At 40.1% G+C, this 26612-nt stretch overlaps 1 long non-coding RNA gene and 1 other non-coding gene across 8 annotated transcripts in view; one reads left to right on the top strand and one right to left on the bottom strand.

Moving 5' to 3' along the window:
* LOC147369895 (uncharacterized) overlaps positions 1-26612 on the top strand; it is a 212967-nt gene that overhangs the window by 88993 nt on the left and 97362 nt on the right. For 5 of the 7 annotated variants that reach the window (XR_015168067.1, XR_015168068.1, XR_015168069.1 and 2 more), the window contains exon 3: positions 4432-4495. This is a non-coding gene — a long non-coding RNA (uncharacterized LOC147369895). Of the gene's footprint in view, positions 1-1678; positions 2541-4431; positions 4496-6302; positions 6532-26612 lie in introns of those variants that run through there. The other 2 variants (XR_015168071.1, XR_015168076.1) reach the window with 2 other exon arrangements.
* Positions 6293-6399, bottom strand: LOC147369896 (U6 spliceosomal RNA). The gene has a single exon (XR_015168739.1). It is a non-coding gene; the product is annotated as a U6 spliceosomal RNA (small nuclear RNA).

The following is a 26612-nucleotide window of genomic DNA, read 5'->3' as shown; positions in this document are numbered from 1 at the left end:
GATCCCTAGTAATAGCTGTTCTAGAAGACAGAGAAACAAATCAGATAGATTTTCCTGGTGGCTTTGAAAACACACACTATGGCTTTGAAGAGGCCATGTGTCAGACAAGTATAGGTGGCCTCTGAAAGATAAACATGATCCCTGACCACAAGCCAGCAAGGAAACAGGGACTTTACAATCGCAAAGAACTGAATTCTGCCAACAACTGGTGAGCTTGGGAGAGGACCCTGAGCCTCAGATGAGCTCACAGACCCAAGTGACTCTTGATTTCAGCCTTGTAAGGCCCTGAACAGAGCATCCTGTCACATTGTACCAAAATTCCTGACCCACAGAAACTGAGATGATAATTTTGTGTTGTATTAAGACAAGTTTGTAGTGATTTGTTACACAGCCATAGAAAACAAGTACAACTACAGAAATAAATGTTAAGCAAATGCACAAGCTCACACATTGAGGGGCAGGAAGGAGTATAGAGGCAAGACGGCCTCACAGAGTAGAAGGAGACATTGAGGTCTTTAGGGCTGACATGAATTGCCCGGCCACGAACATCCAGGTAGTGACATGGCCTCACCAGCATCCAGGAAGAAGACTGCGGACAGAGTAACATGTGAGCAAGATGCTGTAGAGGGGAAAAGAAGAATAAAGTGATGATTCTAGATTATTCTACACTGTGGGTGTGTTAGTTGCTCAGTCATTCTGACCCTTTGAGACCCCATGGGCTATAGCCCACCAGGCTCCTCTGTCCATGGAATTCTTCAGGCAAGAATACTGGAGTGGGTAGCCGTTCCTTTCTCCAGGGGGTCTTCCCAACCCAGGGATCAAACCCAGGTCTCCCATATTGTGTGCAGACTTTTTATGCTACCCAGGAAGCTTGTTATTCTACAGTAGTGTCCAAATTAAAATGCAAAGAGTAAGTAGAGTGGTAAAGCAGATCTAGTTTCCAGCACCACATCGTCACTTAGTTGTATGGTTTTAGATCATTTGTTTCACCTTTATATGGTTTTGTTTCTTCATCTCTAAAATAAAATAAAGTGTATCTCCTGAGAAACCTGTATGCAGGTCAAGATGCAACAGTTAGAACTGTACATGGAACAACAGACTGGTTCAAAATTGGGAAAGGAGTACATCAAAGCTATATATTGTCACCCTGCTTATTTAACATATGCAGAGTACAACATGCAAAATGCCAGGCTGGATGAAGCACAAGCTGGAATCAAGATCGTGGGGAGAAATATCAACAACCTTAGGTATGACCACTCTAATTGCAGAAAGCAAAGAGGAACTAAAGAGCCTCTTGATGAGGGTGAAAGAGGAGAGTGAAAAAGCTGACTTAGAACTCAACATCCAAAAATGTAAGATCATGGTATCTGGTCCCATCACTTCACAGCTAATGCTGTGCTGTGCTAAGTCACTTCAGTCGTTTCCAACTCTGTGTGACCCTATAGACTGTAGCCCATCAGGTCCTCTGTCCATGGGATTCTCCAGGCAAGAATACTGGAGTGGGTTGCCCTCCTCCAAGGAACTTCCCAACTCAGGGATCAAACTCCTTATCTTAGGTTTCCTGCATTGGCAGGCAGATTCTTTACCACTAGTGCCACCTGGGAAGCCCTCATGACTAATAGACAGGGGGAAAAGTGGAAACAGATTCTAAAATCTGTCACACATTTTCTTTTCTCAGGCTCTAAAATCAGTGTGGATGGTGACTGCAGCCACAAAATTAAAAGATGTTTGCTCCTTGGAAGAAAGGCTATGACAAACCTAGACAGTATATTAAAAAGCAGAGACATTTTTCCAGTAGTCATGTACAGATGTGGGAATTGGCCCATAATGAAAGCTGAGCACTGAAGAATGGCTGCTTTCAATTTGTGGTGCTGGAGAAGACTCTTGAGAGTCCCTTGGACAGTAAGGAGATCAAACCAGTCAGTCCTAAAGGAAATCAATCCTGAATATTCATTGGAAGGACTGATGCTGAAGCTGAAACTCCAATACTCTGGCCACTGGATGCGAAGAGCCCACTCATTGGAAAAGACCCTGATGCTGGAAAGATTGAGGGCAGAAGGAGAAGGGGGCAACAGAGGATGAGATGTTTGGATGGCATCACTGACTCAATGGACATGAGATTGAACAAACTCTGGGAGACAGTGAAGGACAGGGAAGCCTGGCATGCTGCAGTCCATGGGTTGCAAAGAGTCTGACATGACTTACCAACTACACAACAAGAGCGAACTAAAGCCAACCAGTGTGCTTGTACGGGCTCCACGGCTGGCACTAGTGGTCAAGAATCCACCCACCAGTGCAGGAGACACAGGAGTCACAGGAGATGCTGTTTCGATCCCTGGGTTGGGAAGATCCCCTGAAGGAGGGCACGGCAACTCACTCCAATATTCTTGTCTGGAAAATTCCATGGGCAGAGGAGTCTGGCAGGCTACAATTCATGGGGCCGCAAAGAGTCGGACATGACTGAGCATTCCATTCCAGTTCAGCCCAATATACTTATAATTATCGTAAAGTTTAAATGGAATAATACACATGGAGTGTTTAAAAGAGCCTGACACAAAGTGCTTGTTATTGTTACCTGTTAATATCACTATTACCACCAATGTCCTCATCATTATCACCATTACTATTATTTATTTTTATAATCTAAATTATCCTTAAGAACAAAGCTTAACCTTAAGCATATCCTAAGAAAGTGGGATGTTGTGTATGACTAAACACTCCCATTGCTTTATTAATGCCCTGTGAATGGGTTAAGCATTTTGGACAAAATTCACTAATGTTTTTAACCGACTAGAGATTACATATAATCATTCAGATAAGTCAATCAGCAATCCTCAATTTTACCTTCTGACCATGACCTTGTGTACTTCCGGCTCACCCATTATATTTGTCAGGCTTCTTCAGAGAACCTAGGTGGATAGATAGATACGGGAGAGAGAAAGAGAGAGAGAGAGAGAGAGAGAGAGATTGACTTTAAGGAACTGGCTAATGTAATTACAGAGAAATGGTAAGTCCAAAATCTTCAGGGCAGGCCGGCAGATTTGAGACCCAGGGCAGAACTGATGTTGCAATTAAGTCCAAAGGTCCCCAGCTGCTTGGATGAGGCCCAGCCACCTTACGGAAGGCAATTTGCTTTACTCAAAGTACACCAATTTAAATGTTAATCTCATCCAAAAACACTCTGACAGAAACATCTAGAATAATATTTGACCAACTATCTGGGCCTTATCGGCCAGTCAAATAGACACATAAAATTAACCATCAAATCTACTCTGTCTGCCCACTCTAACTATGTTTTGACCTTGTCAAGAAGTCCAATCCATTGATCCTACTTTTTTCAAACTCTCATCATCCCTCTTTTGTCCATCCTTCTCTCCTTGCTCAGATTAATCACTCACTGAAAAATCCTGAGCTCCTTTATCTCTTTCGTTCTTTAAATTCCAGAATCTACCTACTTTGTGCTAGATCAATACATTCTATTGACTTTCCATCAGCAACACTGAATGAAAAAAATATAGTGAAACAATTTCTTTAAGATTTCTGTGGGAAAATAATTTTGAACCAAGAAAGCAGACTAATATTAAGGCCTAAAAAGAGTCATGAAGTTTACCACTCAGAGTTTCTCAGAAAGAATTTGTAGAGGATAGGTTACAGGAAAAAAGAATAAAATATATAAGGAAAAGCTATGAATTAAAAAATAATAATAATTGAGCAAAGAAAACTGTAAAACTTATAGTTAAGTCTAAACAGTATTTGATTGCTTTAAAAAGAATAATTGGCAATTAAAATTCTAGATATTCTCAAGAAAGAAGTCAGAAGAAGAAAGGAAATATGGTGGGGATTTGTGTGTTTGTATAGATTATACCTGTCAGTTCACTCTAGCTGTTGTTCAGCAAACATGCTTCTAAATAGTAGCCTTCATCTATTTTAAAGACCCCTGGAAACATAATAACTGAAATGGAGAAATTTAAAGCAATTATGTTTAGATAATTCAAGTCAAAACAAACCCCCAAATCTTTACATATATTTTTTGAATACCTCAAATCAAAGGCAAGTTTGGATTTCTCTTTACTTTCTTTTAATTATCTCCACAGAATTTCCTCAGTTTCCCACATCATTTGGCAAAGACAAAAGACTTAACATTTTAAGCATGTTTATAACAAGATGCTATGGCTTTGGTTCAAATTTAACTTTACCCTCTGGCCCGCATTGCTTTGCATTTTAATCGTCACCCAGTACACCCTTGCCAATTTAATTTCAAATTATTTTTAATTGAGACTGAATACTACAAATTTGGGGTGTAGTGAATATAATTTATGAGGACCAGCTGGAGAGCCAAAACTTTGATCAGATTGTCAATGTTAAAGGGGATACTTAGATGTAAATGACTAATAGCCTAATTTGACCCATCTAATTGATTGTTTTTCACAGAATTACCTCCACTTCTTGAAGTTCTGAGACTCATCCATCATTTCCAGAAAAGAAGAAAAATGTGGTAAGTAGCACTTATTTTCTTTGCGTAATATGATTTCTATTATTAATTGTAAAGGCTCAATTTCTGACCTTCCTATTACATAATTAGTTTTATCAACTAATTATTGATGTGTTTTTATAATATCTAAAAGCAGTTTTTAAAGTTGTGTTTAAATTGTGTTAGGTCTTGTCATGAGATTTATCAAATGAGTGTTAGAAAATGACAGGAAAATAGTTGATTAGCTTAGCGTCCAAAGTACAACTTTCTAAACCCCATGGTTGAATCCAGAGGTCAAAGATGACAATGTCTCGGGTTTTCAGATTGGATGGGTACTGAAAAGAAGAGCAGTGCTTTTGTGAGTATTCGGCCAGTCTACAGCTGCGGCCTCAGACTTCATCACTGAAATGAGAGTCCTGGGAACATTTTGGCCTCAGGCAGGACAGGAGAGAAGAGAGAGACGATGCTTACTCCCTCCACCTCTGCTCACCCCTGTGTTCATGCCCTTGTTTCTGCTGAGAACTTGCTCTTTATGACAGCTGCTCACACTTGAATCTTGAAGACTAAAGCTAAAGGATTCCATTGGGCATTCCAGAATAGATCATTATTTGCCTTTATGTCCTATAAAAAAGTCCCTTTCAGCAAAATAGCTCTTGCTGAAGATCAGGCTATTGTATATGGTTGTGAAAAAACATTTTGACCTCAGAGTCAAAATCCTAGGTATTAGTCTCAGACCTTTTATGGCTAAACTAATCCCTGAGCTACGTTTTTAAAAGTCTAGACAGGCAACAGAAATTTTTAATGCTGCACATGTACTTTATGGGTACTAGAAGGAGACGGCCCCAAACCTCCCCTTTCCTCTAGCTTTTTAAATATTAATGAAAACAGCTTGAATTAAATTATTTACTTGACATTACTTTATTCATTCTCATAGGCCTGATTATCTCCTCTATTACCCTTCTCAGCTTCCTTTGCTTGGTGCTCTCACCTGTCTGCACAGAGCGGCCTATTTCTATTCCTGGGCCCAAAAAACTTAATCATAGCCAAGAAAATCACCTGCTTTCATTCATTAGATGTCCTATAATTTAAAGTATTGTAAAATGAGGAAAGCTAAACTCATGTTCTATTGTAATTAAAAGAAAAAATAAAAAGCTAATGGAGGGACTTCCTTAGTGGTTCAGCGGCTAAGACTCTATGATCCCAGTGCATGGGGCCCAGGTTCGATCCCTGGTCATGGAAATAGATCCCATGTGCCATAATTAAAAGTTCATATGCCACAGTTCAAGATCCTGTGTGCCACAATGATGATCAGTGATCTTACAGGCTGCAACTAAGACCTGGCACAGACCAACAAATAAATACAAATAAAGATTTTAAAAAGATCTAAGGGAAATATTTTGATTTTGAATGTTTTCAGTTACTATACTAATATAGTATCTCTCTAAAGTTGACCATTAGTATGCAGGGGAAAATAATTATTGTTATTAGGTAAGAAGCTCAACATAGGACCATAAACATGGTTATAATGTTAGATCATCGTATTCTGATTAATATATTTTGACAACTAGACTCTAAGTCCCTGTAATGGCAGTTTCATCCCAGCATGAACCAACCATAGTTTGAGAAATGATGACATATGAACCATCATAGAAGATTTTGAAAACATAGAAAATCTTCTTTTGTGATACTAAAGGGCAAGAAGTGACAAACTGTTTTTTTTTTTAATTACAATAAATAAACTCAAATGGCAGGTAGAATAAGACCACATTTTTAAAGTTTGGTTGATATGTATGTAATAGTGGGGTCTCTCTCTTTTCCTTTTTTAATACAGAATGCTTTACAAGTTTGCATGCCATCCTTGCACAGTGGCCATGCTTGTCTTCTTTGTTTCATTCCAATTTTATTATCTGTGCTGCCAAAGTGAGGAGAGTGGGACCTTCATTTCAACTCAGTGCCAGGCATAGAATAGGCCATCAGTACATGCATTCCGAATGGATGAAGATGGTTGATACACTGATACTTGGCATAAGGTGTTGTATATTCTCATCTCCCTATATAATGTAAGTGAACTAGCGCTTCTCTTGATTTTAGTTTTATTTTTGGCCACAATATGTTATAAGTAAACTGATCCATTTTTCCAAAAAAAGAAGAAGTCTGAATCACAAGATAAATAATGGAATGAAAAGACTTGTACCCATTTCCATCCTTATTGAAGGAGGAGGGTGGAGGGTTCAAATGCAGAACCAGTGCTGGCTCACAGCAGACATCCAGGGACCCCTTTATTTTCCCTTCACCACCTCTATTTCCTCCTCCCTCTTGTGTGACAAGCCTAATGATTGAGGACATTTCTACCTATTGAATATAAAAAGAAGCTAATCGTTTTGGGATCAAAATATCTTTAAAATGGCAAGGTGAGCACATGTGAGCTTTGCTACGTCAGTCCACAGGTCAGCCAGCAAACAGTGGCCACAGATTGATAGCCAGGTGAGAAATGCAGGTCAGAAGGGACAATTTAGAGAACAAGGGCAGTTAGTTAAGGGCTTTTGCTATAACCAGTAAAAGGATGGGGTGGGTGATAAACAGATTTGAGGCCAGCCTTGTCTGGGATTGTGGAAATAGGCAAGACAGTCATGTTTAGGGGAAATTTCATTTGGCATCTGGCCACGGTTACTTGGGGCTCCATCATGCTAGGCTTTTCAATCAGAGTAACTTTCCAGCAGCGTTTAATATCTGTAAAGCAATCATAACTGCTTGTCAGTAGATGCACACAAGAGGAAGAAGGAGGGCAAGCTACTTAAGGAGCTAACAAAGGCTCCTGTCATTTTACTTCCCTCAGAGTTGAGTCTGCAGGTTTCTACCTGTTTACTTTTATGATAACATATTGAAAAATAGCTGAAGTTCTTGATAAAATGAACAGTTTGAATGTAATACTGACTTTATTTGAATACTTATCTTCAACCAGATAGCTCCCTTTGGTGATCTTTCCTCTGAGTGAAGCAGTTGACAGCTAAGGAGCGCTGCTAGTTTCAACGTGTTTACCTGTTCACTTCTGTCTGAGATTGCGGTTTGCCCTGACACAATGAACAAATATACAGAGGTTCAGAGACTAAGAGATTTTCTTGGGAAGAGACATGTATTGTTATTGTTCAGTCTCTTAGGTCATGTCCGACTTTTGCGACCCCATGGACTGCAGGATGACAGGCTTCCCTGTCCTTCACTATCTCCTGGAGTTTGCTCAAACTCACATCCATTGAGTCGGTGATGCCATCCAAACATCTCATCCTCTGTTGCCTCCTTCTCCTCCTATCCTTGGACTGCAGGGAGATAGAACCAGTCAATCCTAAAGGGAATCAACCCTGAATATTTGTTGGAAGGACTGATGCTAAAACTGAAGCGGCAATACTTTGCCCACCTGATAGGAAGAGCTGACTCAATGGAAAAGACCCTGATGCTGGGAAAGACTGAGCACAAGAGACAAGTGCGAAAACTACTATTTATTTTTAAAGGGCAGGTTGAGGTTGTGTGTCTTTTGTGTTTGGTGAGACACGTCAATCCAGTATGCAGAAGAAACATGATTCTGTAGAATTAGTATTTCACAAAGAGAATGAAAACACTGTCATTTCACAGTTTGGCACTGTGATAATTAAAAGTTCTTTATATAAGTAAATGAGTTTTTCTTTAAAAACTGAAATTATCCTGAGAATGACTTTTGTACCTTTTTGGTTATACATTTACAAGTATAATGTGTAGAATTACCATCTATTTCGCTCTAGTGGGACTCAAGTCTTTTAGAGACCTCTGCATACTGATTTTCCCTGCCCTGTTTTCTCTTATTTATCAAGACACTGGCTTCTTAATTAATCTGCCTCTTTCTCCTGTACATCTTAGAGTGAGATTCTTAAAGGAAGATCCAAGCACGTCGTTCATTTGAATAATCTGCACAATTTTTTCAATGCAGATTCCTGGGCCATAGTCCACCTTTTCCAAATCAATTTTTCTGAGCTTGAGGCCCATGATTTTGCATTTTTAATAAAGTCATCAAGCGATACACACAAGAATTTCCAGATTCTTTCAAAATGGGAAAACGTATCTTCCAGGGAGTGGAAGCTTTAATGTAAAAGGGGGCATGGGCAGGGAACTTAGAGCTTTTATGCCAAGGGAACACAATCACACTTCAAGAAGAAGTTTTATAAACTTACACATTAAAAATGCACATTTCCAATAGTATTTTGTGGATACTTATCATACTGACAATTTACTGGCAGGCTTCCTAGGTGGCTCAGTGAGTACAGAATCTGCCTGCAATGCAAGAGACTGGAGTTCGATCACTGGGTCTGGAAAATCCCCTGGAGAAGAGCATGGCAGCCCACTCCGGTATTTTTGGCTGGAGAATCCCATGGACAGAGGAGCCTGGTGGGCTACAGTCAATGGGGTCACAAAGAGTTGGGCAAGACTGAAACGACTGAGCACACACGCAATTTACTGGCAGGATTAATTGAACTGGAATAGATGCTTAATGTAGGAATACATACTTCTCCTTATGGGAAGTTTAAAAGTGATATAACATGACTTTTTTGCTTTAGTGGCCACAGAGACCCGCATTCCTGTGGATGAGCATCACAGGAGGATTTTCTGTCCCACTGCACCATGGAAAAGCAGGAGTTGGCAGCATCCTGACTCTATGACTGTTACACACACAGTTACTTGTATGTGACAAGTAGCAGAACTTGATGATAACACTTCAGTTGCTTGATATGGCAGTTTCTCAACTTTAGCTAGTGACCTAATATATTACCAAGTAAGTCTTTCAAAAATGTCTACCAAAGCAGAAAATTTTGAAATAGGTCATGCAGAGACACCTATCAACACTGAGATGGACTACAGCTTGCCTCCCCTGTGCTTATGGCAAGAGCAGTCCTTCTAGCTCTGTCTTCATATTCTGATCACTCAGAACTTCCTAAAAAAACCCATAACTGAGCCTCATTACATAGTGGGGGAAGAATCAGAAGACCTGGAAAGGGATATCTTCAGTACTGAAAGGCTGAAGAGAGGTATATTTTGGAGAAAAATGGGCCTACATAAAATGTCCAACAGCCAAACCACAACATTTAGCACATTCTGTTAGTGAAGACTGTAGAATCGGAACACTGATAGTGAAAGTATAAACTCTCAACATTGGAGAGAATGAGAAGGGAACCATCATCGGACCTGACATTTCAATACTTTCCTAGAAGTACAAGGATGGTTGGGATTGGTTGATTTGGAGGAGAGGATGCTGAAGCCTGGAAGGGGAGGGGAGAGCTACAGGACAGATGGAAAACCGTTAGTTTTGCACAGCACTGGAGAATGTGGTTCGTAGGATCACAGGGACAGGGGAGAGTAGGGGTGAAGCAGGGACACAGAATGGGGGGTTAACTAAAGTACAGAATATTGACCACCCTGCCATAGCCTTTGCTTCCCCTGCACACAGAGGTCCTAGAAGCCAGGCAGCACTCCTTAAACAAACAAACCAAGGAAAAACGGGGAAGATATTTTCTCATTGTACTGAATGAACAATCTAAGGAGAACCAAGACAGCCAGGACAGGCCCTGGGGCAAATGCCCCTGTTCTGTCATTTTAAAGTCCCCAGTATGAAGGCTGGCCAGTTGACAAGCCCCACTACCACCAGAGAGCTCACAGACTGACTTCTGTGGCCTCGTGCTTAACTCTAATTGAAAAACAAGGGACAATGAATATGAGAAAAGCTTGCAACAACAAAAAAAAGAGAAAGATCAAGATTAACAAACAGGAAAAAATAAATGATCCTAGAGGAGATAGTTCGGAGAAGGCAACGGCACCCCACTCCAGTACTCCTGCCTGGAAAATCCCGGGGGTGGAGGAGCCTGGTAGGCTGCAGTCCACGGGGTTGCTAAGAGTCAGACACGACTGAGTGACTGCTCTTTCGCTTTTCACTTTCATGCATTGGAGAAGCAAATGGCAACCCACTCCAGTGTTCTTGCCTGGAGACGTGGAGTGTTCTCCCAGGGACGGGGAAGCCTGGTGGGCTGCCGTCTATGGGGTCGCACAGAGTCGGACACGACTGAAGCGACTTAGCAGCAGCAGCAGCAGAGGAGATAGTTAATTCAGAATTCAGGAAAAAACTCTTCTAATCTGTATTAGAGAAATTAGAGAAGACTCTGCTGCACCCATAAACAAAATAGGATGCAATGAAAAAGGAAAATGAGAGAACAAAAGGAGCTCTAGGCACTTTAAAATATGTCATCTGAAACTAAAACATAGAAAGTAAGAAAATGAGTGGTTAGAAGATTGTTGAGTGAACTTTCTAGAATAAAAACCCAAATGTTAAAAAGACAGAAAATATGAGAGAAACGTTGTAAGACATATTCACATATGCACTTATTCGAAAGCTCAACATCCTGCTCATAGGCATTTTAGAAACAGAACAGGGAAGACAGAAGGGAGGAAACAAGAAAGGAGATTTCCTAGAGTAGAAGACAAAAAGTCTTCAGGCTAAATAAGGCCAGGGAGTCCCCAGTACATCAAATATTAAAGCCCACACTGTTATATTGTCATAGATTTTCAGAATATCATGGGGAAAAATTATCCTAGTAATTTCCAAGGAGAAGAAACAGCACATCAACAAAATAACAAGTGTAAGTTTGGCACTGGTTATCCAGTCAACCATTTTGAACGCTAGAAGATAATGGAGGAATGCCTTCAAAGCTTTAAGTGGAAATTCTGTTCAACTTAAAATGCTAAAAGCAGTCAAGCCAACTGTCCAAAGAAGGACACATTTTAAAAAAACCTTAAAAAATGTAGCTCCCCTGAAAGGGACTATCCTATGTCTTAGGATATTGCTTGAGGATATACTATAGCACAATGAGACAGTAAACCAAGAAAAGAACAAAAGGTAAGGTCTAACAGACGATCCAGTCTAGGAGAGGACTGTGATGATCCATCCTAGAGAGAGATCAGAAAAACTTGGAGCAGGATAATGGAAGGCTTGGGAAAAGATTTTAAAGGAAAAAATATTTAATACTATTCTTGAGATACTAAAACAATCTAGGAGACAGAAAGGGCAAAGTAAGAAACAAAACAAACCAAAACAAAACACATAGGAACTCTAAGAAAACAAACCAGATAAGAAACTAAGTATAGGACTTCCCCAGTGGTCCAGTGGTTAAGACTCCACCTTACCAATGCAAGGGGTGTGAGTTCGATCCCTGGTCAGGGAACTAAAATTCCACATGTTGCAAGGTGTAGCCAAAAAAAAAGAAGCTAAGTATAACCATAGCACACCACTTAGTATTGTATGGATTTTATTTGTATTCTTATTAGAATGTGAAAAGTGGTTAATGACTGAATGCTGCTGCTGCTGCTAAGTCGCTTCAGTCGTGTCCGACTCTGTGCGACCCCATAGACGGCAGCCCACCAGGCTCCGCCGTCCCTGGGATTCTCCAGACAAGAACACTAGAGTGGGTTGCCATTTCCTTCTCCAGTGCATGAAAATGAAAAGTGAAAGTGAAGTTGCTCAGTCATGTCCGACTCTTTGCAACCCCATGGACTGCAGCCTACCAGGCTCCTCTGTCTATGGGATTTTCCAGGCAAGAGTACTGGAGTGGGGTGCCATTGCCTTCTCCTAATGACTGAATAGACTACCTAAAAAGATAGTATTACATACTTGTTAGGAGCACTATCTCTAAAATTCTTACCGGTTGTATGAATCTAGAAATTTTCTTGATTTCTATTTTATTCATTTTCCTTTCTATAAGATAGAAATAATAATAATTACATATTTTATAGTTTTGTGAGGCTTAAATGAGTTATTTTACACAAAGTACTTGTAACAGTGCTTAACTCACAGAAAGTCCTCAATAGATATTAGTTAAACAATAACAAACCACATAAAAAATAGAAGTATTTCTTGACACAGAACAAAATAAGCTAATAGTAGATTATGACTATAATGAATAAAACAAAAGCTGATAGATAAATTCATAATATAGAGATATAGAAAGAAACAACAGAAGAACCAAAAAATAAATAAAAGTATTGCTATTGAGGAATCAAGAAAGGTAAATATTTTTATCTTTAAATATCCTAAAATTTTATTCATCCATTAAAATGGAAAACAATAAAACAAATGAGAAAAAAAAAGGAATGTAAGGTATCTGGAATGTATAGAGGAAGCAAACATTTTTTAACAAGAAGTAAAATTAACACTATGATATCTAGAATTCTTACTAGGAATTGCAGGAAACTCCAAGAGTTTGAGAAATATAGAATCATAGAAAAAATGCCAATTTCTGGACAAAATTTTATCAGTTTAAAATAGTTTAGTAATTCACCATAAAATAAAAAAGGTAATGTGTACTTCTACTGATGAAATCAAGCAAAAAATCACAATATATCTGAAAAACAAGTGAGGATCAATGTCAGTCACTCTTTTAGTTTCCCACCCCTTGAAATCATCAAGCATATTTTAAGGAGGTGTTTGATTACTGACTTCAAGCTCTCTGGGCGTAACTTTTGCCATCCAGATATGCAGATGACACCACTCTATGGCAGAAAGTGAAGAGGAACTAAAAAACCTCTAGATGAAAGTGAAAGAGGAGAGTGAAAAAGTTGGCTTAAAGCTCAACATTCAGAAAACGAAGATCATGGCATCTGGTCCCATCACTTCGTGGCAAATAGATGGGGAAACAGTGGAAACAGTGTCAGACTTTATTTTTGGGGGCTCCCAAATCACTGCAGATGGTGACTGCAGCCATGAATTAAAAGACACTTACTCCTTGGAAGAAAAGTTATGACCAACCTAGATAGCACATTGAACAGCAGAGACATTACTTTGCCAACTAAGGTCCGTTTAGTCAAGGCTATGGTTTTTCCAGTGGTCATGTATGGATGTGAGAGTTGGACTGTGAAGAAAGCTGAGTGCCAAAGAATTGATGCTTTTGAACTGTGGTGTTGGAGAAGACTCTTGAGAGTCCCTTGGACTGCAAGGAGATCCAACCAGTCCATTCTGAAGGAGATCAGTCCTAGGTGTTCTTTGGAAGGAATGATGCTAAAGCTGAAACTCCAGTACTTTGGCCACCTCATGCGAAGAGTTGACTCATTGGAAAAGACTCTGATGCTGGGAGGGATTAGGGGCAGGAGGAAAAGGGGACGACAGAGGATGAGATGGCTGGATGGCATCACCGACTCAATGGACATGAGTCTGGGTGAACTCCGGGAGTTGGTGATGGACAGGGAGGCCTGGCAAGCTGCAATTCATGGGGTCGCAAATAGTCGGACACGACTGAATGTCTGAACTGAACTGAACTGGGCTTCTCCAATTCTCTTTCTTTCCTGGCTGCTGTATGACTATGCTGCATCATTAGATTTCCTTTTCTGTGTTCCCAAAGGATGAGCATATTTGCGGTCAGTCTTGGAAATCTGATCTTTATCCTGAATCTGCTCAAAAGCCACTAGAGATGAATTATGTGAATAGTCTTGTTTTATTAAGGAAATGTATAATACATACTTAAAATAGCAAGGCTTGCTTTGGTGAATTTCATCACTGCTTCCTAATCTGGACCTCATAGAACATGCATTTTTGGGGGCTGTTTGATTTCTTTTATTTTTTGGTCAGTGTCTAAGACCTTAAAATTCATAATCTTAATTTAGTTGTTTGCTTAGGCTAGAGATATCAATGACAAAATATTTCTGTCTGCCAAAGCTGACCAGTATTTCCCAAAATCTGGAAGAGAACTCACTCTAAGAGCTTTAGTTGGGCTCCTAGGAACTATGGTCTTTCGGTTCAGTTCAGTTCAGTCGCTCAGTCGTGTCCGACTCTTTGCGACCCCATGAATCGCAGCACGCCAGGCTTCCCTGTCCAACACCAACTCCCGGAGTTCACCCAGACTCACATCCATCGAGTCAGTGATGCCATTCAGCCATCTCATCCTCTGTCGTCCCCTTCTCCTCTTGCCCCCAAGCCCTCCCAGCATCAGAGTCTTTTCCAATGAGTCAACTCTTCACATGAGGTGGCCAAAGTATTGGAGTTTCAGCTTCAGCATCATTCCTTCCAAAGAAATCCCAGGGCTGATCTCCTTCAGAATGGACTGGTTGGATCTCCTTGCAGTCCAAGGGACTCTCAAGAGTCTTCTCCAACACCACAGTTCAAAAGCATCAATTCTTTGGCACTCAGCCTTCTTCACAGTCCAACTCTCACATCCATACATGACCACAGGAAAAACCATAGCCTTGACTAGACGAACCTTTGTAGGCAAAGTAATGTCTCTGCTTTTGACTATGCTATCTAGGTTGGTCATAACTTTCCTTCCAAGGAGTAAGCATACATGTATATATACTCGTGTTTCTCTTCTACTCTTTGAAACCACATGGACTGTAGCCCACTAGCCTCTTCTGTCCATGGAATTTTCCAGCTAAGAATACTGGAATGGGTTGCTATTTCCTTCTCCAAGGGATCTTCCCAACTCAGGGATTGAACCCGTGTCTCTTGTGTCTCCTGCATTGACAGGCAGATTCTTTACCACTGTGCCACCTGGGAAGCATCTCTTCTAAATGGTACAGAAAGGTTCATATGAAATTTCTAGCTTTAATGAAACTTAAGAATATAAAGTAACATGAAGTACTATTGGAATTAATGTCATCAGTGGCTTAAGGCTTTGTTCTCATAACTTTTTAGTTCCACTAGGTCTCCCCATCTTCCCTTTTCTTTCAAATATCACATATGATTCAGCTGTTTGTCATGCTTAGCGGAAACATGTGACTTTGATAGAAGGATTTAAAGGAGCATGGTTGGAGCTGTTTTCTCCTGATGACTGTCCACTGCTAGCTTCAAGGTTGGCAGTTCTGATGCTAGGGATGGAGCTTCTAGGGGGTCAGGAACAGAAAACTCAGGTCGGAGGGAAGAGTCACAGAGGTTACTACTAGTATGTGGAAAAGAGAGAGGAGTGAGGAAGGCAATGTGGCTATAGCTCAGCAGGGGAGAGAGCTCCTGGAGGTGAGGTCAGAGAGGTAAATGAGATGATGAGATCAGGGGGTAGATTTCGCAGGAGCTGGGAGGCTTTGAAAAATGTTTCTGAAGGACCTTTACTTTGGGAGAAGTGGGAGAATACTGGAAAGTTTTAAGTAGAAGAATACGAGATTTTAAAGGATAACTCTGAACTGAATTGGCTACTCTTTTGAGAGTAGATTATATGGAGGAAGAGTGAAGCAGGAAGGCCAAAAGAAGGATAAGGCTACTGTAATTAACAGGCCATAGATGATGGTTGCTTGGACCGGCAAGCTGGTGATGAAGGATCTGAAAGATGATTGGTTGGATTCTGTCTCTGTTGTGAAGGTTGAATCAATAGGATACGCTGATCATTTGAATGTTGAACATACAAAAGAGAGGTCAGGGCTGACTCCATGATCATGGCCTGAACAACTGGAAGGATGGAGTCACCATTTACTGAGCCGGACATGTATGTCTTCAGGTAAAGCAGGCTAGTGGAAGAAGATCAGGAGATCAGTGTAAGAAATGTCAAATTTGAGAATCTGTTACAAATATTAATACAAAGTTGATATGAATAACCAGGAAGTAAAATTCTAACTTTTCTATATTCATTTTCAAAGTTGAGTTGACACAGACTAAATATCATGAGATAAATTTATATCTTGATGATAATTTTAGATCTTTCATATAAAAATTCTATGGCAGATCTATTTTTTGTTGCTCTTATTGAATAATAAATTATGATCACTTCTAAAAAGACTTCCAAAATAAAGCATAACAGCAAAGCTTGAAAATACAGTCCTTTACCCTTCTTCCCCAAATTGACACCAATGAGCCTCAAAAGCCTGAGGGCCCTTTACTATCAGATCATTCATTATTATAATAAAGCATGTCATGTCAAAATTCACCAGGCATATTCACAAAGCATATTTTACACTTGACTTGCCCCTGAGCATTTAGATATTTATTTCTCCCTGAAGCCACCTGTAAAGTTAGATTAGATAATGCTTAGGAGTTTGGTTTTACTCAGGTGTGCTGACAAGCACAAAAAAAATAAATCCTTGGGAATTTTCCAGATTTCAGTTGTCCTTTGTCTGTGCAAGTTAAATGAACCACACAAACAAAGAAGGGTAGAATTTAATTTATTCATCGTTCTCCTTATTGAAAATGGTGTAGCCAGTTTATGTTATTCAGAGGAGGCTTTATTAGCTCTCAAATCTCGGGCAAATCCACAATGGAGATAGATATGAGTCTACTGGGAGCGACTCGGAAGGACTCGAGGCTTGAGAATTTTCCAAAGCAGCTCTCAAATGTCCTCTGTCACTGCAGCTGTTCTTCCCCTCACCCCATCCCCTCTTGCAAATGACTGTATCTCCTAACTCATCCTCCCACGACTCTTGACATCAAAACTCCAGATTGTCTAAACATCCAGACTCCAACCTCAGATCCTCTATTCCCACTTCTTCTTTTTTTTTTTTTTTTTTGAGATTCTCTATTTTTATTTATTTTTTAAAAATTTATCAATTTTTAATTGGAGGATAATTGCTTTACAATATTGTGTTGGTTTCTGCCATACAACAACATTATTCCCACTTTTGAAAGTACTCACTGGCATCCTACTGCTCACATTCCATAAAACTTTTTGCCCGCCCCTCCCCCTAAATTAGAATACTTCTTCATAGCCTTTTCATGTCTGGCACTTTCAAACAAAGATTTATATTAACTAGTCCCTGAAGCCACAGTTATCCTATGCCCCGTGGAATTCCATTACTCCCACACTTAGGGCCTCTCCTCCTGGCAGAATTCAATTGTTAGTCCCAAGGAGAGAGACATGGAAGGGTGGATTGGAAGATAGGTGTTCCAGGACAAAGCAAAGCATGAGTGAGGAGGCTCTTCAATGAGGCTATGAAAGAACAGTGAAAAATTTCAGTTGTCCAATGCATAGAAAAAGCAAATAAGTGAAAAATACTCAAGGGGTGGATCTTATAGGGTCTCAAATGCCCAGTCCAAGAGTTTAGAATTTATTTGAGAAGCATAGGTACTATATATCACAGGGAACTAGATTCAATATCCTATGATAAATTATTAATATAATGAAAAGAATATGTATGTATGCATATATATGTATGTATAACTGAATCATACACCTGAAAACTAACACAACATTGAAAATCAACTATACTTCAATTACAAAAAAAAGCCTTTGTTAAAAAAAAGTGCAGGTAGTCACTGAAAACTCCTCAGCTGGGTAGTAACATAATAATGAACATGGAAAAGAGCTAACATAGTACAATTTTATAACTTACTAAGTTCGCTTCTATATGTGATCTGAATTATTGATTGGTTTTCATTATGAAAACCAATTTTTTCATAATTTTTTCATTTTCCCTCTGACACCAACATTTAATCGGGATCAAAGAGAGAGGAAATACTGGGAGCAAAAGGACCTGGTAAAGCTATTGCAATGATGTTTGAGATTTTAAGTCTGAGTGATGGGCTGGGGATAATGGGACTGAAATTATCAAAAGTGAGGGAAGGAGGACACTGAAGGTAGATGATGGTGATTCATTTTGGGGGACATATTGAATGTGACGTGGTAACCAGAAATGCAGGCATGTTTTACATGCTATTAGATCTGTGGGACTCTAAAACACAAAGCTGTAGATTAGGAAGGTATGCACATGGAACATTGTGTGATGATCAAAGGAGATCAAGTAAAAAGAGAAATTCAAGGGCAAAATTTCTATAGCAGGAGGAGGAAAAGAAGCTAGAGAATATTATGAGCTTTATGAAGACTGGACCTTGTCCTGACTGTTCAGCACTGTAATCCAGCGTCTAGTACTGTCGCTGGTACCAAGCAGGCTTTCAATAAATGTCTGTAGACTGCATGGCTGAAGCATTGCCAAATTGCCCTCTGGTGGAAAATGTCCCTCTGCCTATCTGAAGGTATGAATGGATGCTGCGGAAAGGAAAGCAAGAAGCTTGTGCAGAGATAACTGGTTTGTTCCATTCCCAACAGTGTGTTTTGGTCTAAAGCCATCTAAATAAGAGCAAAAGGGGAAGAAAATGGGGAAAAAAATTCTTGCTAGTGAGGCCAATTCCCAAAGCCAGGGTGGCTTTGGCTTTTTTTTGTTTATGTTTTTAATGAGTAATCATTTGTTAAATTTATCCATTGACTGTCAAAAATTCCATCCTTTCTATTAATTTACAACCAGAGGAAATTCCTAGGAGATTTCTGAAGTTTTCCTTTGTCCAATATTTGGATGAGCCATGGGCTGCACGATGCTTACATAACCTTTAAAGTCAGAAAAAATAGAAAGTAACCCAAATGGCAGTTTTATGAGACTTCTGAAGGGTGGGTTTCAGGAACAATTCTGCGATTGAGATCACAGTTTATTTTCAGCATTGGCTATGTGGAAAACTTGTTTTACTTCTGTAATATCACACACAATTTAAGGAGCCTTGAATGTGTTTCCTTTAAACCACTTCAAACTTCTTTGTGGGTACAGGATCAACCAATCAACTGAAAAATTCATGAAGTAAAAACAGTTAATTTATTTGAATAACTTATCCCACAGTACAAAAAAGATCTTAATTATCATATAATATACAGAAGAACGATACAACAGAGATCTTCATGATCCGGAAAACCATGATGGTGTGATCACTCACCTAAAGCCAGACATCCTGGAATGTTAAGTCCAATGGGCCTTAGGAAGCATCACTATGAACACAGCTAGTGGAGGTGATGGAATTCCAGCTGAGCTATTTCAAATCCTAAAAGATGATGCTGTGAAAGTGCTGCACTCAATATGCCAGCAAATTTGGAAAACTCAGCAGTGGCCACAGGACTGGAAAAGATCAGTTTTCATTCCAATCCCAAAGAAAGGCAATGCCAAAGAATGTTCAAACTACTGCACAATTCCACTCATCTCACATGCTAGCAAAGTAATACTCAAAATTCTCCAAGCCAGGCTTCAACAGTACATGAACTGTGAACTTCAAGATGTTTAAGCTGGATTTAGAAAATGCAGAGGAACTGGAGATCAAATTGCCAACATCCACTGGATCATTGAAAAAGCAAGAGATCCAGAAAAACATCTACATTTGCTTTATTGACTACACTAAAGCCTTTGATTGTGTGGATCACAACAAACTACGGAAAATTCTTAAAGAGATGGGAATACCAGACCACCTGACCTGCCTCTTGAGAAATCTGTATGCAGGTCAAGAAGCAACAGTTAGAACTGGACATGGAACAACAGACTGGTTCCAAATCAGGAAAGGAGTATGTCAAGCCTGTATATTGTCACTCTGCTTATTTAACTTATATGAAGAGTACATCATGCCAGGCTGGATGAAGCACAGGCTGCAATCAAGATTGCCGGGAGAAATATACCCTCAGATATGCAGATGACACCACTCTTATGGCAGAAAGTGAAGAAGAACTAAAGAGCCTCTTGATGAAAGTGAAAGAGGAAAGTGAAAAAGTTGGCTTAAAACTCAACATTCAGAAAACTAAGATCAAGGCATCCAGTCCCATGACTTTATGGCAAATAGATGGGGAAGCAATGGAAACAGTGAGAGACTTTATTTTTGGGCTCCAAAATCACTGCAGATGGTGATTGCAGCCATGAAATTAAAAGATGCTTGCTCCTTGGAAGAAAAGCTATGACCAACCTAGACAACATATTAAAAAGCAGAGGCATTCCTTTGCCAACAAAGGCCCATCTAGTCAAAACTATGGTTTTTCCGGTAGTCATGTATGGATGTGAGAGTTGGACTATAAAGAAAGCTGAGCGCGGAAGAATTGATGCTTTTGAACTGTGGTATGGGAGAAGACTCTTGAGAGTCTCTTGGACAGCAAGGAGATCCAAGCAGTCAATCCTAAAAGCAGTCAGTCCTGAATAATCATTGGAAGGACCAATGTTGAAGCTGAAACTCCAATACTTTGGCCACCTGGTGCGAAGAACCAACTCACTGGAAAAGACCCTGATGCTGGGAAAGATTGAAGGTGGGAGGAAAAGGGGACGACAGAGGATGAGATGGTTGGATGGCATCACTGATGCGATGGACATGAGTTTGAATAGGTTCTGGGAGTTGGTGACCGACAGGAAAGCCTGGCATGCTGCAGTCCATAAGGTCGCAAAGAGTCAAACACTGAGTGACTGAACTGAACTGAAAAGAGAAGTAAGCCTATTTTTTCCCCCCACAGGCTTCAAAGGGAGAAAATCCAGTCTTGGAAGTGAATGCGGGGCAGTGACAAACATATGCCAGTTAACTCATTCAAATAAGGAAAAGGAATACCCTCATGTACCTATAGCTGTGCCACAGTCTCAAACAGGCATACGTTGTTTCCTTTCTGAGGATGCCAAGCACCCATACTCCTCGCCCTTTTGGGAGACTTATTCCTCCTCCTTCCTTCCCTCCTCATCCAACCCATGGTTCCCATAGAAACCACCAAATTCTTACAAGGCAGCATTGCTGATTAGTACTTTGATTAGTCCAGAGATGGGTACCTTCTCAGCTGAGCCATTCCAAACTCTCCCCTGAGCAATTTTAACCACCAAGCAGAGACTCAGTACCCCTCTGGTACATAGGAATCCCACAATGGGAAATGAAAAGCCATCATGGTGTCTTGCAGAGAAGGCAATGGCTTCCCACTCCAGTACTCCTGCCTGGAAAATCCCATGGACGAGGAGCCTGGTGGGCTGCCATCCATGGGGTCGCTGAGGGTTGGACACAACTGAGCGACTTCACTTTCACTTTTCACTCATGCAGTGGAGAAGGAAATGGCAACCCACTCCAGTGTTCTTGCCTGGAGAATCCCAGGGACGGGGGAGCCTGGGGAGCTGCCGTCTATGGGGTCACACAGAGTCGGACATGACTGAAGTGACTTAGCAGCAGCAGCATGGTGTCTTGCCCCATGGAGAAGTTAAGAATTCAGTGAAAGAGAATGAAGGCAATCCCCCAGAGGAGCCTAGCAGAGTCATGGAGAGGAAAAGGGGGAGGAGAATGAGAGAGATCTTGCAAAACCCAGGTGGACTGGACATTTCCTGTTGACTTCCGGCCCAGATGCATTTGTATCCTTTCTGTTTCTTCAATCCTTAGTCTCAATGAACAAGTAACTCCCCTTTCCTATTTTGGTTGCCTGGCTTAGTTCTACATCATTTTCTGTTAGTTGCAACCAAAAACTGAAAACAAAACAAAAAAACCAGACCTCTCAACCCTCCAAAACAAAACAAAAATAAAAGCTGTGCATGTTTGAGTTAAATTCAATAATTGTAACTTGATGTAGACTTCTGAAAGGCAAATTAACTGTAGCTCTGAAGAGTCTGAGTGTAGAAGTCACAGTCAGGATGAGCTGAGAGCAGTTTAAGAAACTGACAAAGGCTACTGTTTCCCTGGGCGAGGCTGCAGAGCAACACACCCATTGAGAAGAATAAACAACTCAGCTCTAGATTTTTCTTCCAAAGTAGGTTTATATTTGACTCATGTAAAGAAAATGAATTCAAACTGATATTCTCCACTGAGCTAATCAGCCTTCCTAAGATGCATCCTAAATTAAAAAGAGAATAGAATCTCTTCTGGGACAGGAGAAGGGCAAGCAGACAACTACTGTGTTGCGGAAAAGCTACAGACGTTTCAAGGCCAATTCCCAGCCTGACCCGAGTCATGCTCCTTTTATGTGACTTGACTTGAAAATGGTGCAGCTCTGAAATGGAGAGGAATTCTTCCCAACTATCAATCTGTGTACAGTTTGTTGGGGAGTTTACATACTCTTTATCGGCTCTACAGACGAAAACAAAAATATACCAAAAAAAAAAAAAACCTTCAAAATTCGAGTAAAAGCAAGAATGGAAGTGGAGAAGCAAATTCTAGCTGCAAACCACCAAACCCATAATTTTACACCCTACAAGCATCTAAATAAACAAAATCACGCTGTATAAACACTTCTGATAAAGGACTAGCACAGTGTTTAATAGCCCTAGGGGAAATAAAAAGACAGCATAAATATGTTTTTTTCACAAAAGGCACATTCTCTGTAGTTTTAGAAAAATTATTATTTTCAAAGAAACAGTGATGTCTCTCTAATTTCCCACTTAAAGTAAGTATCATATACAAAAATGTGAATTTAGGGAGATAACGATGTTTATGAATTGAGAGTGCCCATAATTCCCAGTAGAGTTTACTTTGAGTAACTTTCTGAAACTTTAAAGTAGGAGATAGTCAGTAAATATAGTGTGCATTTACTCAATATTATACAGAGAACTACTTCTGTGTCCAACCCTAAAGATGAGGACAGATTCCCCTGTAGTGTCCTCAATTTATTGATGTCCAAAATAAATGTATTTAAAAATCCACAAGAATGTTTTGGTGAACATAACAATAGAGCAAGTACATGAAAAATCTTGAGGAAGTATTTTACTCAGGCTGTGGTGAAGGGCTTCCCTGGTGGCTCAGTGGTAATGCCAATGTGGGAGACACGATTTCGATCCCTGGGTTGGGAAGATCCCCTGGAGATGGAAATGGCAATCCACTCCAGTATTCTTGCCTGGGAAATCCCATAGACAGAGGAGCCTAGCAGGCTACAGTCCATGGGGTCACAAAAGAGTCAGACGTGACTTAGCGACTGAACAATGAACAACCTGGTGAAGAAGGAGGAGCTATTTTTTATACTAAAATAGACTATTCATTGGAAATGATTGGGATATCTTTGTCTGCCAGATTCAGCATGTCCTTGCTCTGGATGATGCTGAGTCCATGTAAACATTTCTGCATCTTGGTCTTTCCATTTCTGTAATCCAGGAAGACCACCTACCTTCTCTTTCTTTCTTTAGACTGGAAAGAATACAACTGATGGAATTTGAATTCTTGCTCAATCATATATATTAAGATATCCCTAATCTCCCTAAACACATACTTATAGACTGTATCTTTTAATCTGGGTGACCTCTAAAAATTACTTAATCACATAACAAGGTATAGCTAATTCCTGAGAAGTAGCTAATTACTCTGCAGTTGGTAGGATTCTTGAGGCCTTATTCCTATACATAGGAGGTACCAAGACGTTTTCGAGAAAGAACTCATTCCAAAGCCATGAGGAGATGGAGAAGAGCCAATGAACTGATATTGGAAAGGAGGGATGAGTCTGGACACAATTTGTCACCTAGATTACACTCTGGCTCGGCTCCTATAGCCTCATGGCCAAGTTTGTGGAGGATAAAATTTGAGCAGAAGAACAAGTAGAAGTTAAAAAGCTAGTCTTTCTAAAATCTCTCTGGGGCATTACGGGTGCAAAGCAGCTGGCCCATAGGCACCAGGAGTGGCACTAATCGTGGTGACATTACTGACCATGAAAGCAGCAACATTAGTGGAAGCAGAGTTTGCTGCAGCTGCGGCTGTTTGTCATGTCCTTACTCGGGCAGAGTTACACTTGGGGTAGATCTTGTGACATCTTTTTCTGTAGGCAGCGGCGGCGGCAGAGGCAGCTGTGGTGGTGTTTTTTGTGGGAGGCACAGCTGCCACCAGGATCTTCATCACCAGGAATCAAGACAAAAGAGGGAGAGAATTCAGACACGCCATGGTAGTCAAGAGGGTTAGTTCTCCAAGCACAAGGGAGAACCCCCTTGGGACATGCAAGCTCCATCAGTGAAAAAAACAAAAATGGTTCCTTCTGAGCACACAATGATAAACTTTGACAAATGCTATTTAGCTATTGATGTTGATGTTCTATCTCCAGGCTGAAATGATTTGGGAAATCTAGGTCACATAACATATGCCCCACCAGCTACGCCTCTCTGGCTGGAGTCACTCACTGTTGTATTTGAGTGTAAAGGCCAAGAAATCTTTGCTGCCAACGCATGCTACTTTGAGCTGCATTCGTGGTGCTCTGTCATTTCAATGACCAATGTCAAGACCTATATTTGTGGCAATACAAGTGTTGACCCCTTTAGTGAGCATGAATAAAAATCTAAAACTTTCCCATACTAACTAGGCCCTTCCACCCTGAAGGTCTGTCATATGCATGATGTCTTTCTGAGAAAAGCAGCTGCATGGGGGATTCCCTGGGCATGGAGACTCATGCTTTCTGCCAGGTGACCCCGCCCTGGTCACAGTTAACTGGTCCAAGGACTGATGCTTGATACAAAAGCAGTCCATTTAGAGGCTACTACAAAAGCTTTTGAGCACGGATGGTGACAGGCTGAACTAATCAGATTCTCTCTCTGGGTGAATTTGAATGCCAGATATCCAAAGAGATTTGGCAGAGCAGTGGCATGGGATGAGGGACACAGAGAAAGGAGGCAATAGGGAAATGTCACGTATCAGGAGTAAGGAGATGCTCAGAAGCAAAGAGGTTAAGAGCAGAGAGTGCTGGTCAGAGTGGCAAAGTAATCTCAGAAGAAGGGAAAGCAGAGATAACTTGAGATCTATTAGGAGGACGTGTAACAGTAGGAAGCATTATATTCTGATGTCATTCTATTGGCTTGGCCAAAAAGTTCATTTGAATTTTTCCATCAGATGTTACAAAAAAAGCTAAACAAACTTTTTGGCCAGCTCAACAGATTATGTTCTAGTTCCTTGAGGCCTGAATTGGCAGCTGCTGTTAGTAAACATTCAAACAACTTATTATAAATTATTATTTAGTATAAATGGTAAACTAGAGAGAGAAATCAAAGTATTTGAGAGGCAGATCATTTAATATACAGAAAAATGCATGCTTTTGTTTGCTTGTTTTGTTTGTGTAGAAAAGTATTCATATGTGGGACAGTTAATCCAGGCTTCAAAATATGCCATATATGCCAATATAAAACTCATTTTTTTCCCCATTACTACTATTTCAGTGGACATCTTGTGTTTAACCGTCATTGCAAGGTTCTCTGCTCCTTGTAACCTGAAAGAGCTTAGAGTACTCATTTTGCTATATATCTTTAAAATAAAATCCCCAGACCTGAATACCTTGAGTAGGTCTTCTGCTCATCCCAACCTCCAAGAACATGAGAGAAAGAATGGGTGGTAAGTTTGTGTTGCCACCTGGAAACTGTGTGTATAGATACCTTTGAATTAATTTGCTGAAGTGACAAAGAGCAGCCTGCAGGAAAAACAAAATTAGTCTTCAAGAGCCAGCTTCCTAGTTTGTAATTGTAATGTGAAGTTTCTTCCTCTTTCTCACAACTACTTGTCTCTTTTATTAACCATCATTTATACCGTACCATTCCTGTTAAGAGAGTTGCACTTGACTTCTGTTCCAATAAGGTACTAATAGATCAGCTAACACATTCACACCTTTCAGACTGCCCCCCCCCAACGACTAGGAAAAAGTGTAAAAATAGAATGAACCAAGTGTGTTCACAAATGCTAATTTGCCACGAGGACAAATGTTAAGCATTGAGGGTCAACATAGTTTCTGGTGCTCCTTGCAGAAACAAAACACTACAGCGTATAACAGAGTTGCACCGAAAGATCATGCCATTGGACACTGTCGTTTCTCTTAGCTGCTAAAACTGCTGCTTCAGTAAAGTCAAAGTTTAATTCAGTTCTTGACCAAATGAACAATAAACAACAAAGAGTCATCAATAAAATTTGGAGGGAGGAAAAAAGAATAATCAGTGGGCCTTTGACCTGGCACATATTGAATTGTCTCATAAAGCTATAGCAATGAAAACTGTGGTTTTTGTGTAGATCTCTAATCTGAGATATTTTTTGCATAATCACACCAAAATGATCCTACAAAAGTATGAATACATTTTTTAAAAAACTTCCAAGAAATTTGAACCAAAGATGTCCTTGACACTTATTCTATTTCTAAACCTGACAGCAAAAATGAACTTTTATTTTATACAGTGCTATTCTGTTGGGATTTTTAAATCACATGTTAATTAATTAATCACTGCATTAATTTTGCAGTCATATCAATTCAATAAAATACTTCAAAAGTCTGTTATAAGTAAGCCAGCCTCCCCAAATAAATTTATCCTATTCTACTAATTACATTTGTAAGTTTCATATAACCCACATATATCATTGAGAACATTATATAAATGTTATTGTTAAGTCTGAACATCCCCACCTTCTCACACCTAGTCTCCTATAGTATCCACTTTACATTGATTTATGAATAAGGCCATAGTAAATAGA

Source organism: Bos grunniens, chromosome 7 (genome assembly GCF_055505025.1).
Source record: "Bos grunniens cultivar Pamir isolate PY7600 chromosome 7, Bosgru_T2T1.0, whole genome shotgun sequence".
NCBI lineage: Eukaryota > Metazoa > Chordata > Mammalia > Artiodactyla > Bovidae > Bos > Bos grunniens.
Note: the sequence above shows the minus strand (reverse complement) of the source record. Positions and strands in the feature narration are given on the sequence as shown.